At 42.3% G+C, this 16,286-nt stretch overlaps 1 protein-coding gene across 4 annotated transcripts in view; it reads right to left on the bottom strand.

Moving 5' to 3' along the window:
- PER3 (period circadian regulator 3) overlaps positions 1-16,286 on the bottom strand; it is a 154,683-nt gene that overhangs the window by 55,603 nt on the left and 82,794 nt on the right. The gene's annotated exons all lie outside the window — the stretch shown is intronic.

Below are 16,286 nucleotides of genomic sequence, written 5' to 3' on the forward strand. Positions count from 1 at the left end.
TTTTTCTCCCATTTTCCAGCCCCCTGTATCATGTGACAGACATCAGCCAAATACAGACTAGTATACGTATACCCTGTAAGCTTAGGCACCTGCAAAGTAGGATCCCCAGAAAGAGTGAATATAAAAAGACTGTGCAAAATTTAATAATGGAAGTAAATTGGAAAGTGTCTTAAAACTGCATGCTCATTCTTAATCATAAAAGTTTATTACAAAAAGTAAAAAATTAGCAATATGTAAAATAAGCATTTTCTAGGTACTGGCAGAGAGTACCTAAGATGGCTGCACTCATTTTTTATTTTTTGTAAAGTTTCTGTAACGAAGCTCAGCTAATCTCTTGTGCAGCAACATCGACAGGGCCGATATCTGTCCCTTCATGGAACTAGCAGATAGACCATTCTCCAGTCCATCCTGGAGAAAAGACAAAATTCTGGCAACTTTAGCCTTTTCCAAAAAAAACTACGCTCCTCACACCAGTGCAGGTACGTCCGCCACACCTTATGGTAGATGCATCGAGTAACTGGCTTACGAGCTTGAATCAAAATGTCGATAACACTCAGAGAAACCTCTCCGGTCTAAGACTAAGTGTTCAACCTCCACACAGTCAGCCTCAGAGAATTTAGAATTTGATGAAGGGACCCTGTATCAGCAGGTCCCTGCGAGAAGGTAACCTCCATAGAGGAGATGAGGACATCTCCACCAGATCTGCAAACCAAGTACTCTGCGGCCAGTATGGAGCAATTAGAAATCACTGATGCTTGCTCCTGTTTGATGCGGGCCACCACACGAGGGAGAAGAGGTAATGGAGCAAAGAGATATGAGTCTGAACCTCCATGGAACCACTAGGGCATCTATTAGAACAGGTTGAGGATCTCGACCCGTACTTGGGTAATTTGGTATTGAGACAGGAGGCCATGAGGTCTATCTGCTGCATATCTCTGCAAAGACCTCGGGGTGGAGAGACCACTCCCCCGGGTGAAAGGATTGCCTGTTGAGGAAGTCCGCTTCCCAGTTGTCCACACCCGGAATGTGGATCCCCGACAGCGTACAGTTGTGGGCCCCTGCCCATTCTAGGATTTGAGATACTTCTCTCATCGCTAAGAAACTTTTTGCTCCTCCCTGATGGTTGATGTAGGTTGCCAAAGTTATATTGTCTGATTGGAATTTGATAAACTGGGACGATACCAGGAGGAGCCAAGCATTCAGAGAATTGAAGATTGAACGGAGTTCCAAGATTTTGATCGGAAGAATGGACTCCTCCAGAGTCCACAGCCCCTGTGCCTTCCTGGCACCGCAAATGGCTCCCCAGCCGTAAAGACTGGCGTCCGTAATCACAATCTCCCAGGACGGTCTCAAGAAGCACGTGCCTTGGGACAGGTGATCTTGATAGAGCCACCAAGAGAGCGAGTCTCGACAGGCTGTCCAGAACTATCTGTTGTGACAGATCTGAATGGTCGCCGTTCCATTGTCTCAGCATGCATAGCTGTAAAGGTCTGAGACAGAATCTGGGAAAGGGAATGTTGTCCATACCAGACACCATGAGTCCAATCACCTCCATACACTGGGCCACCGAAGGTCTCAAGGATTCCTGCAGGGCAAGACATGCTGTTAGCTTGCAACGTCTCTTATCTTCATGGACATAGAGTCTATAACTGTACCCAGGAAATTCACTGGGGTATTTGGAGTAAGCAAACTCTTTTCCAAGTTTATCTTCTAAAAAAGATGGTGCCTGTACCAAGATATCATCCAGGTAAGGAGCTACTGCTATACTTTGGGTTCTGGCAACCGCTAGAAGAAATCCCAGGACCTTCATAAATACCCTTGGAGCAGTAGCTAAGCCAAACGGAAGTGCTATGAACTGGAATTGTTGATACAGAAAGGTGAATCTTAGGGACTGGAAATGTTCCCTGTGGATCGGAACGTGAAGGTATGCATCCTTCAGATCTATGGTAGTCATAAACTGTCATTCCTGAACCAGGGCAAGGATCTTATAGTCTCCATCTTGAAGGAGGGGACACATAGAAATTTGTTTAGATCCTTCAAGTCCAGAATTGGACAAAAAGTTCCCTCCTTCTTAGGAACCACAAAGAGGTTTGAATAGAACCCCAGACCTCTTTCTGATGCAGGTACCGGGACTATAACTCCTAAGGAGGATAGATCCCTTACACAATTTAAAAAGGCTGTCCTCTTCTCCGGTTTTGTAGACAGTCTGGAGAAAGGAATCTTCCCCTGGGCGGATGAGATTTGAATCCTATCCGGTATCCCTGAGATACGACCTCCAGGACCTGAACATCCTGAAACCAAGCGCCTGAGAAAAGCGACAATCTGCCCCCTACTCGATCAGATCCCAGATCGGGGGCCGCCCCTTCATGCCGATATGTTATAGGCGGGCTTCTTTGTCTGCTTGGACTTGTTCCAGGACTAAGCAGGCTTCCAAGTGCTCTTGGGGTGCTCGGGTATGGACGAAGATTGAGATTGTTGGGATTTTTCTGAACGAAAGGAGCGAAAATTAGAGGACTGCCATCCCTTAGGTCTGTTCTTCTTATCCTGAGGTAGGAAGGCACCTTTCCCTCCAGTCACCGTAGAGATGATGGAGTCCAGACCTGGTCCAAATAAAATCTTCCCCTTGGAAGGAAGAGAAAGGAGTCTGGATTTAGAATCATAGCCGCAGACCAAGACTTCAACCAGAGAGCCCTGCGGGTTAGGACCGCAAAACCTGAAGCCTTCGCATTCAGGAGAATAATCTGCATATTTGCATCACAGATGAAAGAATTAGCTACTCTTAAAGCTCTAATTCTCTCCTGAATATCCTCAAGGAGAGATTCCACCTCGATATGTTCTGACAGCGAGTCGCACCAGTAGGTGGCTGCCCTGGCCACTGCTGCCGCTGGTTGAAAGAAAAATCCTGCGTGTTGGAACATTCTCCTTAGGAAAATTTCCAACTTCTTATCCATTGATTCTCTAAAGGAAGAGCTATCCTCAAGAGGGATAGTAGTACGCTTAGCTAGCGTCAAAATGGTGCAATCCATCTTAGAGATGGAGCCCCACAGCTCTAATTAAGAGTAAGGGACTGGGAACAATTTTTTAAAAGTAGCAGAGGGAGAAAAGGATGTTCCAATTCTTTTCCATTCATTACTAATAATGTTCACCATACGAACTGGAACCGGAAAAGTTTGTGGGACCTTCCTGTGTTCATAAACCCTATCTAACTTAGGGATCTTAGGTTCCTCAGGTAGCTTAGCCTCTGGAACTTCTAGCGTAGACATGACCTCAGTTATTTTCAATAAAAAAACACAGATGTTCAATTTTAAATCTAGAAGGGTTCCTCCGCCGGAGGAGATTTAGTAATAGAAGTCTTAATAATAAGAAATAACACAGACTTACCCTCCAGGATCCGTGCTGTGGAACAGATACAGCCTCCCAAGTGTGACAGCCTTGTAGCGATGCTCTGACAGGGACCTGAGTGTGGAAAAGCAAGCAGTGTAACTCGTTAACACTGATTGCTCAGGAGTTGTTAGATAGACAGCTTGGATGGCTTCGCAGAAAAACTCTCTCTGCATCTCCAGACTCTAACTTTCATCAATACTCTCACTGAGAGGTTTATATGATTACTTAAATCTCCAGTCCTTTCTTGAAGGGAACATACCCAATTAAGAACTATCCGAATCTTCTGACACTTCTCTGCTATCCTCCTTGAGTGACGAAAGGCAAAGAATTACTGGGGGGATAGAGGAAGTGGGAGGGATATTTAAGCCTTTGGCTGGGGTGTCTTTGCCTACTCCTGGTGGCCAGGTGTTGTATTTCCCAACAGTAAGGAATGAAGTCTTGGACTCTCCCTGCCTTGTGGAAAGAAAAATATTTAATAATAATAAAAATCGCCTTAAATCTTCATACTGGCAGACTGTCTGCCAGTACCTAAGATGGTGGTGACCAGTAGGGGTGTGAGGGAGGGAAGAGAGCTGTTTGGGAGAGATCAGGTATGGATCGGGGGGTGGGAGGTGTCAGATGGGAGGGTAATATCTACACTAAAGCTAAAATTAACCTTACAAGCTACCTGATTAACCCCTTCACTATCAGGAATAATAGAAGTGTGGTGCACAGATGCAGTTGGTGGCCTTCTAATTAATAAAAAGCAACGGCAAAGCCATGCATGTCTACTATTTCTGAATAAAGGGGATCCCAGGGAAACTTTTACAATCATTTGCGCTATGATTGCACAAGCGGTATGTAAATAATTTCAGTGACAGTACTTACTGATAGTAAGTAATTCGCCATCTTGAGAAGTTGTATGAGAGTGGTTTTAAAACTCTGTTATATTATATTGTACAATGTGGTCAAATTGAGAGATATAGATTAGACACACACATCTATACATATAATATCCCCCTCTCCCTATACCACTGAAAACGGACAACGGTGACCCATTGGAGTTACACCAAACACTGGAGGATCGTGGACAAACGAGAAGGGAGCAAAGGAACAGAGTATAACCATAGAAGTGCATTTTTAGTACCTCACTACTTGAGGGTACACCAGGTGAGCGCGGATAATTCCCCCACTGTTATTTATGTACTGTTTGTGAACGTATTACACGAAGTGTGCCCCGGTGCGCCTGTCTCCTTCTATACTTATATATATATATATACACACACACACACACACACATATATATATATACATATATATATATACATATACACACACACACAGTATCCCACAAAAGTGAGTACACCCGTCACATTTTTGTAAATATTTTATTATATCTTTTCACATGACACTGAAGAAATGACACTTTGCTACAATGTAAAGTAGTGAGTGTACAGCCTGTATAACAGTGTAAATTTGCTGTCCCCTCAAAATAACAACACACAGCCATTAATGTTTAAACCGTTGGCAACAAAAGTGAGTACACCCAAATGTGGAAATATCCAAATTGGGCCCAATTAGCCATTTTCCCTCCCCGGTGTCATGTGATTCGTTAGTGTTACAAGGTCCCAGGTGTGAATGGGGAGCAGGTGTGTTAAATTTGGTGTTATCCCTCTCACACTCTCTCATACTGGTCACTGGAAGTTCAACATGGCACCTCATGGCAAAGAACTCGCTGAGGATCTGAAAAAAAGAATTGTTGCTCTACATAAAGAGGGCCTAGGCTATAAGAAGATTGCCAAGACCCTGAAACTGAGCTGCAGCATGGTGGGCAAGACCATACAGCGGTTTCACAGTACAGGTTCCACTCCGAACAAGCCTCGCCATGGTCGACCAAAGAAGTTGAGTGCACATGCTCAGCATCATATCCAGAGGTTGTCTTTGGGAAATAGATGTATGAGTGCTGTCAGCTTTGCTGAAGAGGTTGAAGGGGTGGGGGTCAGCCTGTCAGTGTACAGACCATACGCTGCACACTGCATCAAATTTGTCTGCATGGCTGTCGTCCCAGAAGGAAGCCTCAACAAAGCCCACAAACAGTTTGCTGAAGACAAGCAGACTAAGGACATGGATTACTGGAACCATGTCCTGTGGTCCGATGAGACCAAGATAAACTTATTTGGTTCAGATGTGTTAAGCATGTGTGGCGGCAACCAGGTGAGGAGTACAAAGACAAGTGTATCTTGCCTACAGTCAAGCATGGTGGTGGGAGTGCCATGGTCTGAGCCTGCATGAGTGCTGCCGGCACTGTGAAGCTACAGTTCATTGAGGGAACCATGAATGCCAACATGTACTGTGACATACTGAAGCAAAGCATGATCCCCTCCCTTCAGAGACTGGGCCGCAGGGCAGTATTCCAACATGATATCGACCCCAAACACACCTCCAAGACGACCATTGCCTTGCTAAAGAAGCTGAGGGTAAAGGTGATGGACTGGCCAAGCATGTCTCCAGACCTAAACCCTATTGAGCATCTGTGGGGCATCCTCAAACAGAAGGTGGGGGAGGGCAAGGTCTCTAACATCCATCAGCCCAGAGATGTCGTCATGGAGGAGTGGAAGAGGACTCCAGTGGCAACCTGTGAAGCTCTGGTGAACTCCATGCCCAAGAGGGTTAAGGCAGTACTGGAAAATAATGGTGGCCACACAAATTGACACTTTGGGCCCAATTTGGACATTTCCACTTAGGAGTGTACTCACTTTTGATGCCAACGGTTTAGACATTAATGGCTGTGTGTTGAGTTATTTTGAGGGGAAAGCAAATTCACACTGTAATACAGGCTGTACACTCACTACATTACATTGTAGCAAAGTGTCATTTCTTCAGTGTTCGCAAATGAAAAGATATAATACAATATTTACAAAAATGTGAGGGGTGTATAAGTATATATATCCATCGTATATATATATATATATATATATATATATATATATATATATATATATATATATATATATATATATATATATATATATATATATATATATATATATATCTATATATATCTATATATACACACATACATACATATATATATATATACACACACACACACATGTATATGTATATACATACATATACACAGTGGATTATACACAGTGGATATAAAAAGTCAACACACCCCTGTTAAAATGTCAGGTTTCTCTGATGTAAAAAAAATGAGACAAAGATAAATCATTTCAGAACTTTTTCCACCTTTAATGTGACCTATAAACTGTACAACTCAATTGAAAAACAAACTGAAATGTTTTAGGTAGAGGGAAGAAAAAATATAAAAATAAAATAATATGGTTGCATAAGTGTGCACACCCTTAAATTAATACTTTGTTGAAGCACCTTTTGATTTTATTACAGCACTCAGTCTTTTTTGGGTATGAGTCTATCAGCATGGCACATTTTGACTTGGCAAGATTTGCCCACTCTTCTTTGCAAAAACACTCCAAATCTGTCAGATTGTGAGGGCATCTCCTGTGCACAGCCCTCTTCAGATCACCCCACAGATTTTCAATCAGATTCAGGTCTGGGCTCTGGCTGGGCCATTCCAAAACTTTAATCTTCTTCTGGTGAAGCCATTCCTTTATTGATTTGGATGTATGCTTTGGGTGGTTGTCATGCTGAAAGATGAAGTTCCTCTTCATGTTCAGCTTTCTAGCAGAAGCCTTAAGGTTTTGTGCCAATATTGACTGGTATTTGGAACTGTTCATAATTCCCTCTAGCTTAACTAAGGCCCCAGTTCCAGTTGAAGAAAAGCAGCCCAAAGCATGATGCTGCCACCACCATGCTTTACTGTGGCTATGGTGGTTTTTTTTGGTGATGTGCAGTGTTGTTTTTGCGCCAAACATATCTTTTGGAATTATGGCCAAAAAGTTCAACCTTGGTTTCATCAGACCATAACACCTTTTCCCACATGCTTTTGGGAGACTTCAGATGTATTTTTGCAAAATGTAGTCTGGCTTGGATGTTTTTCTTCGTAAGAAAAGGCTTTCGTCTTGCCACTCTACCCCATAGCCCAGACATATGAAGAATACAGGAGATTGTTGTCACATGTACCACACAGCCAGTACTAGCCAGATATTCCTGCAGCTCCTTTAATGTTGCTGTAGGCCTCTTGGTAGCCTCCCAGACCAGTTTTCTTCTCGTCTTTTCATCAATTTTGGAGGGACGTCCAGTTCTTGGTAATGTCACTGTTGTGCCATATTTTCTCCACTTGATGATGACTGTCTTCACTGTGTTCCATGGTCTATCTAATGCCTTGGAAATTCATTTGTACCCTTCCTCTGACTGATACCTTTTAACAATGAGATCCCTCTGATGCTTTGGAAGATCTCTGTGGACCATGGCTTTTGCTGTGGGATGCGACTAAGAAAATTTCAGGAAAGACCAACTAGAGCAGCTGAACTTTATTTGGGGTTAATCAGAGGCACTTTAAATGATGGCAGGTGTATGCTGACTCCTATTTAACATGATTTTGAATGTGATTGCTTAATTCTGAACACAGCTACATGCCCAGTTGTGCACACTTATGCAACCACCTTATTTTAGTTTTTTTTGTTTTCTTCCCACCACCTAAAAGATTTAAGTTTGTTTTTCAATTGCGTTGTATAGTTTATAGGTCACATTAAAGGTGGAAAAAGTTCTGAAATGATTTATCTTTGCTCATTTTTTTACATCACAGAAACCTGACATTTTAACATAACAGGGGTGTGTAGACTTTTTATATCCACTGTGTATGTGTATGTGTATATATATATATATATATATATATATATATATATATATATATATATATATATATATATAAATGACATATTACATTTATGTAATATATACATAACAATAATCTTAACACTACTGCTACTCACCAATAATGGATGTTGATAAAATTATAAATGCAGGTACAAATTCCCAAATCCGGAATTACAGAATCCAAACTTATTCTGAAATTCAAACTTTTCAATTAATATTTGTTTTTCAAAATAAAATGATTAAAAATTACTATTTTTGCCTGTGTCTTTGTTTTGTTTTTTTGTGTGTTCTAAAATGCAAATAATAGGCTATATTTATTTTAAACAACAAATATTACCTTTCTGATTACAGTACTGTACTATCTTTCTGAGGGTGCTATGTATACAAACAAATGATATAAAACTACCTTTTCGGTTACATGTATAAGCTGTATTATGACATGTAAATATTGCCTAAATATCATAAGATATTGTTGTTTACACTTGGTCCCATCTCCTATCCAAACTGTCCCATTTTAAAATGCAAAACTATTCCGAAATCCAAACCTTTTCTGGTCCCAAGCAGTTTGAATAAAGGGTTTTTCTACCTGTAATAAATATTTGTAGGTAAAAAAGTTCAATATGTTGATTTTTTTTTAGCTGGAAACTAGAGTTATCCAAACCTCAGACTAGATGCCGTGATCTTGAAGCCCCATGTGAGTCATATGCCCACATCAGATCAATTTATTTCTACACATTTTAAAAGACAGCCTGCTTACATAACAACTACCTGGTTAAACAACGGGCACCTGGCAAACCTAGCATGAATCCCTAACAAAAGCAGCATGTATTCTGTAACTGTTGCTTTGTGTTTTTAACATCTTTAAAATCTAGGTGTTCAGATCTCTCCAAATGGATCCATTGGCATATACGCAGATTCGTATCACTTTACCAAACTAAGAAAATCTAAAAAAATAAAGCTGCTGATTGTTAAATCACTTGGGAATGATGTGGCAATTTCAGACATACGTATACTACTCTACAACCATCGTTGGCTTATCATTAAAAGTAGAAATACTGTAGTCCAAGTGTTGCAAAGAAATATTAATTTGAGCTTAAATATTCCTTAGAAGCTTAATTTTCAAATTAGAATGGCATGGAAGTGAAGCATTAAGTTCAATGTATCATTTACAGCCCAGAGCAGAAATCTATATACAAAAAAATAAATAAATATGTATTTTTTTATTTTACTCAAAACATAACGGAAAATAAAATTTATGCTTACCTGATAAATTTCTTACCGGACGTCCACAACGTCATTCAAATTACTAGTGGGATATTCACTCCTGGCCAGCAGGAGGAGGCAAAGAGCACCCCAGCAAAGCTGTTAAGTGTCACTTCCCTTACCCATAACCCCCAGTCATTCAGCCGAAGGGAAATAAAAAAAGAAGATAACACAAAAGGTATAGAGGTGCCTGAGGTTTAGTAAAAAATACTGTCTACTCTAAGGGTGAGGTCGTGGTCCAGAAAGAAAGAAATTTATCAGGTAAGCATACATTTTCTTTTCTTTCCTAAGACATGGAGAGTCCACAACATCATTCCAATTACTAGTGGGAACCAATATCCAAGCTAGAGGACATGGAATAAACAGGGAGGGAGAACAAGACAGGCAGACCTAAACAAAAGGCAGAACCGCTTGAAGAACCTATCTCCCAAAAGAGGCCTCAGCCGAGGCAAAAGTATCAAATTTGGAAAAAAGTATGCAGAGAGACCATGTTGCCGCCTTGCAAATCTGTTCCACAGAAGCTTCATATTTGAAAGCCCAAGAAGAGGAGACAGCCCTAGTGGAATGAGTTGTAATTCTCTCAGGAGGCTGCTGTCTAGCAGTCTCATAAGCAAAACAAATCATACTTCTCAACCAGAATGTAGGTTAAATTTTAGAGCATCCACAACATCCAAGTTATGCAAAAGACGTTCCTCATGAGAAGAAGGATTAGGACAAAAGGAAGAAAACAATTTCCTGATTAATGTTTAGATCCGAAACCACCTTAGGGAGAAACCCCAATTTAGTACGAAGGACCACCTTATCCACATGAAAAATAAGGTAAGGTGAATCACAGGTCTGATTCTGACCAATGCCTGACAAAAAGATTGAACATCTGGCACATCCGTCAGATGTTTGTGTAAAAGAATAGACAGTGCAGAAATCTGGCCCTTCAGAGAACTGACTGACAAACCCTTCTCCAGACCTTCCTGGAGAAAAGACAAAATCCTAGGAATCCTGACCCTGCTCCAAGAGAAGCCTTTCGATTCACACCAATAAAGGTATTTGCGCCATACCTTATGGTAAATCTTGCGAGTAACCGGCTTGCGAGCTTGAAGCATGGTATCAATAACAGACTCAGAAAAACCACGCTTAGCCAAAACTAAGCATTCACTCTCCAAGCAGTCAGCTTCAGAGAAAATAGGTTTGGCTGGAGGATAGGACCCTGAGTTAGAAGGTCTTTCCTCAGAGGTAACCTCCAAGATGGAAGAGAAGACATCATCACCAGGTCTGCAAACCAGATCCTGCGAGGCCATGCAGGAGCTATCAGAATTACAGATGCTCTCTCCTGTTTGATACGAGCAATGACTCGTGGAAGGAGAGCAAACTGAGGAAAAAGGTATGCTAGACCGAAATCTCAAGGGACCACCAGAGCATCTATTAGGGTGGCCTGAGGATTTCATGACCTTGAACCATACCTTGGAAGCTTGGCGTTCTGACGAGACGCCATCAGATCCAACTCTGGCACCCCCCACTTGAAGGTTAACCTGGAGAACACCTCTGGATGAAGATCCCACTCCCCGGGATGAAAGGTCTCTCTCCTCAGAAAATCCGCCTCCCAGTGGTCCACATCCAGGGGAACGTAGAAAAGACAACAAGATCTCTGTATGAGAGTTTGCTAGTTTTAAAGATGGCGCCTGAACCAATATGTCGTCCAGGTAAGGTGCCATCGCAATTCCCTGAGACCTGACAAGGGTCAAGGGCCAAGAGAGCCCCTAGAACCTTTGTGAAAATTCTGGGAGCTGTGGCAAGGCCAAACGGAAGAGCAACAAATTGAAAGTGCTTGTCTAGAAAAGCCAATCTCAGGAACTGGTGATGATCCCTGTGGATAAGAACATGAAGATACGCGTCCATGTCTATGGTCGTCATTAACTGACCCTCTTGAACGAAAGGAAGAATGGAACAAATGGTTGAGACACTGTAGGTCACTGTAGGTCTAAAATGGGTCGAAAAGTTCCCTCTTTTTTGGGAACCACGAACAAATTTGAATAGAATCCTAGACCCTGTTAACTTACTGGGACTGGAACAATCACTTCTAGGGAGGAAAGGTCCTGAACGTATCTAAAAAATGACTCTAGTTTTACTTGATCTGCAGATAATCTTGAGAGGATGAATCTGCCCCTGGGAGGACGAGTCTTGAATTCAATTTTGTACCCCTGAGATACTATGTCCACAGCCCAAGAGTCTGAGACATTACGTATCCAAGCTTGTCGAAACAAGGAAAGTCTGCCCCCCCACTTGATCCAATCCCGGACCGGGGACAGACCCTTCATGCCGACAGTCTCAGATGAAGGCTTCTTTGATTGCTTCCCCTTATTCCAAGACTGATTGGGTCTCCAAGAGGACTTGGACTGCTCCGGCTTGGAGGAGGGAGAGGAAGACTTTTGAAGTTACGAAAGGAGCGAAAATTAGAACTCTGACGTCCCTTAGGTCTATTCTTCTTGTCTTGTGGTAGAAAGAACCCCTTTTCCACCCGTAATTTCAGAAATTATCTCCGCAAGACCAGGACCAAACAGGGTCTTAACCATATAAGGTAGCGACAGGAGTTTAGACTTGGAGGTAACATCTGCTGACCAAGATTTAAGCCACAGAGCCCTGCGGGCTAGGACAGTGAAGTCAGAAATCTTGGCCCCTAGTATAATGAGCTGTATGTTAGCATCAGAGATAAAGGAATTGGCCTGCTCGAGAGCCTTAATCCTATCTTGGATCTCCTCTAACGGAGTCTCCTCTAAAATCAAATCGGATAAAGCATCACACCAATAAGATGCTGCACTTGTTACCGTGGCAATACAAACTGCAGGTTGCCATTGTAGATCCTGATGAACATACATTTTCTTTACATAAGCCTCCAGCTTTTTGTCCATAGGATACTTAAAAGAACAGCTATCCTCTATAGGAATCGAGGTTCTCTTGGCCAGAGTAGAAATAGCCGCTTCTACCGTAGGCACAGTACGCCATGAGTTCCGAATGGAGTCAGCAACAGGAAACATCTTTTTAAAGACAGGGGACGGGGTAAAAGGAATCCCTGGCTTATCCCATTCCTGTGCAATGATCTCTGACACACAGTTTGGAACAGGGAACACTTCCACAGAGGAAGGAACATCATAGTAATTGTTAAGCTTAGTAGTCTGCCAAAAATCTTTAGTTGCTTGAAGATAAAATTTAAGAGCACGCACAACATCAAAGTTATGCAAAAAGCGTTCCTTCTGGGAAGAAGGGTTAGGACAAAAAGAAGGAACTACAATTTCATGATTAATATTGCGATCAGACACTACCTTAGGGAGAAACCCCAGCTTAGTACGAAGGACCGTCTAATAAGCATGAAAAATAAGGTAAGGGGAATCGCACTGCAGAGCCAAAAGTTCGGAAACTCTGCGAGCAGAAGAAATAGCAAGAAGAAACAAAACCTGCCAAGATAGTAATATAATATTAACAGAATGCATCGGCTCAAACTGAGCCTGCTGCAAAACTTTAAGAACAAGGTTAAGACTCCAAGGAGGAGCAACATATTTAAACACAGGCCTGATTCTGACCAAAGCCTGAACATCTGGCAGAACTGAATAGAACTGGAAGAATAGACAGAGCAGAAATCTGACCCTTTAAACTACTGACAAAGCTATCTCCAGGCCCTCCTAAAGAAAAGCCAAAATTTGAGGAACCCTTACTTTGTTCCAAAAAAACCTTTTGAATCAAACCAATGAAGGTATTTACACCATACCCTATGGTAAATTCTGCAAGTAACCGGTTTACGAGCCTGAAGCATAGTATCTATTACTTTCTCAGAGAAGCCACGTCTAGCCAAATTTAGACGTTCAATCTCCAAGCAGTCAGCTTCAGAGAAACCAGATTTTGATGAAGAAAGGGACTCTGAAGTAGAAGGTCCTTCCTGAAAGGTAACCTCCACACCGGAAGAGATAACATTGTCACCAGATCCACAAACCAGATCATGCAAGGTCATGCGGCAGCTATTAGAATCACAGAAGCTCTCTCCTGTTTGATGAGAGCAATTACTCGTGGAAGCAACGCAAACGGAGGAAACAGGTATGCTAGATTGAAGCTCCAAGGAACCGCTAGAGCATCTACCATAAGAGCTTGAGGATCTCTTGAACTTGAACCGTACTATGGAAGCTTGGCGTTTTGACGAGAAGCCATCAGATCCAACTTCGGAACCCCCCACCTGAGAGTTATCTTTGTGAAAACCTCTGGGAGGAGAGCCCACTCTCCGGGATGAAATGTCTGCCTGTTTAGAAAATCCGTCTCCCAGTTGTCGACCCCTGGTATGTGGATGGCAGAGAGATGGCAATCGTGAGACTCCGCCCACTGGAGAATGCGAGACACCTACTTCATTGCCAAGGAACTCCGAGTTCCTCCCTGGTGATTGATGTAGGCCACCGAGGTGATGTTGTCCGATTGAAATCTGATAAATCGGACCAAAGCTAGTTGAGGCCAAGCTATTAAAGCATAGAAAATTGCTCTCAACTCCAAGATGTTTATTGGAAGAGACTACTCCTCTGGAGTCCACAGGCCCTGTGTCTTTAAGAAACCCGAAACTGCTCCCCAGCAGGCTGGCATCTGTGGTCACAATCACCCAGAAAGGCCTCAGGAAGCATGTGCCCTGAGACAGATGGTCCTGTGAAACCCACTATGAGAGACTCTTTGGGGAATCCAAATGTATCTTCTGCAAGAGATCTGAGTGGTCCCCGTTCCATTGACTGAGCATGCATAGCTGCAGAGTTCTTCGATGGAACCGAGCAAAAGGAATGATGTCCATGGAGGCAACCATCAGTCCAATCACATCCATGCATTGAGCCAAAGATGGACAAATAGACTGGAGAGACAGTCAAGAAACATGATGTTTGGATTTTCTGACGTCTGTCAGAAAAATCTTCATGGACAGGGAATCTATGATTGTTCTCAAGAGACACACCCTTGTATTTGGAACAAGGGAACTCTTTCTCAGGTTCACTTTCCACCCGTGGAAGATGGCGCCTGAACTAGACTGTCGTCTAGATAAGGCACCACAGCAATACCCTGGGACCTCACCCCCACTGCCAGAAGAGCCCCAAGAACTTTTGTAAAAATTCTGGGAGCTGTAGCAAGGCCAAAAGAAAGGGCAACAAACTGGAAATGTTTGTCCTGGAAGGCAAACCTTAGATACTGGTAATGATCCCTGTGAATAAGAACATGAAGATACGAGTCCTTCAGATCTATGGTCGTCATGAACTGACCCTTTTGCACCGAAGGAAGAATAAAACGGATGGTCTCCATCTTGAAGGACGGAACTCTGAGGAATTGATTTAGACCAAAAGTGCCCTCCTTCTTGGAAACTACAAATAGATTTTAATAGAATCCTAGACCCTGTTCCTCTAGAGCAGAGCTTTCCAAACTTTTCATGTTGGCGACACACTTTTTAGACTTAAATCATTTTGTGACACAGTAATTCAGTTGTACTAGCAAACAGGAGGTTAAACTAACTTCTTTTAAGAGATACGGACACATACATAAATTATATAATAACGAAATGTATTTACAAGTAACAGTATGTATGTGCAAGAATTAAAAAAAAAAAAAAAAAAAAAAAAAAAGTTTAATAACACCAATAGCTACTTACTATTTTAATGGGATGCATAAGGTTGATGGGATGAACACAGTTTCTGAATATTTGGTGGAATATAAGATAAAAGATACTCGCATTTCATCATCAAGCATATTTTAGCTTCCACTTCCTATCCATATATCAAGAGCAAGAGCAGCAATGCACTACTGGGAGCTAGCTGCAAAACAAAACAAAGACTACTGCTCAGAGTTTAAGCTGCCGTCCTCAGAGCTCTGCAAGTCCGACTGACTACTGCCTGGCTACAAACACACTGCTGTCCCACTCACTGACTACACATGCAGTCACAAGCTGATTGAGGAGACTACACGTGCAGTCCGGAGCCAATGTGCCGCCAATGGGAATAGTTTCAGTTCCCACTGAGCTGTGCCAATAGGTTAAGATGATCTATGACCCACTAGGTATCCATCACATGTCAACCATGTGATATGCGTAGCAGGCGGAAAGTCGGAAACCAAAAAAAAATTTAAATTAAAAAAAATTTGTGCTGAAGCAGGGACACACCTACACACTCTGCAGCCTACACACTAATGTGTCACGACACACAGTTTGGAAAACACTGCTCTAGAGGAACTGGAACAATCACTCCCAGGGATGATAGGTCCTTTATGCAGTTTAAGAAGGCCTCTCTTTTTATCTGGTTCACAGATCACCTTGACAGGTGGAACCTGCCCCTTGGAGGACAAGATTTGAATCCTATTCTGTAACCGTGGGATACTATATCTATGGCCTAAGGATTTGGAACATTGCGTATCCAAGCCTGCTGAAAAAAAGAAAGCCTACAGGATCGGGGGCAGCCCCTTCATGTTGATTTAGAATCAACGGAAGGCTTTTTATCTTGCTTCCCCCTATTCTAAGGCTGACTGGACCTCCAAGAAGACTTGGATTGATCCGGCTTGGAAGAGGAAGACTTCTGTCCCTTAATGTTACGAAAATAACAAAAAATTTAATTCTGTCAACCCTTAGCTCTACTCTTTTTATCCTGAGGTAGGAACGAACCCTTTCCACCTGTAATGTCAGAAATAATTTCTGCCAGACCTGGTCCACCAAGGGTTTACCCTTATAAGGCAGAGATAAAAGCTTGGACTTGGATGTAACATCTGCATACCAAGATTTTAACCAGAGAGCTCTGTGAGCTAAAACAGTAAAACCAGAAATCTTAGCACCCAACCTAAGAACTTGCATGTTGGCATCACAACTAAAG

This window comes from Bombina bombina, chromosome 8, assembly GCF_027579735.1.
Source record: "Bombina bombina isolate aBomBom1 chromosome 8, aBomBom1.pri, whole genome shotgun sequence".
NCBI lineage: Eukaryota > Metazoa > Chordata > Amphibia > Anura > Bombinatoridae > Bombina > Bombina bombina.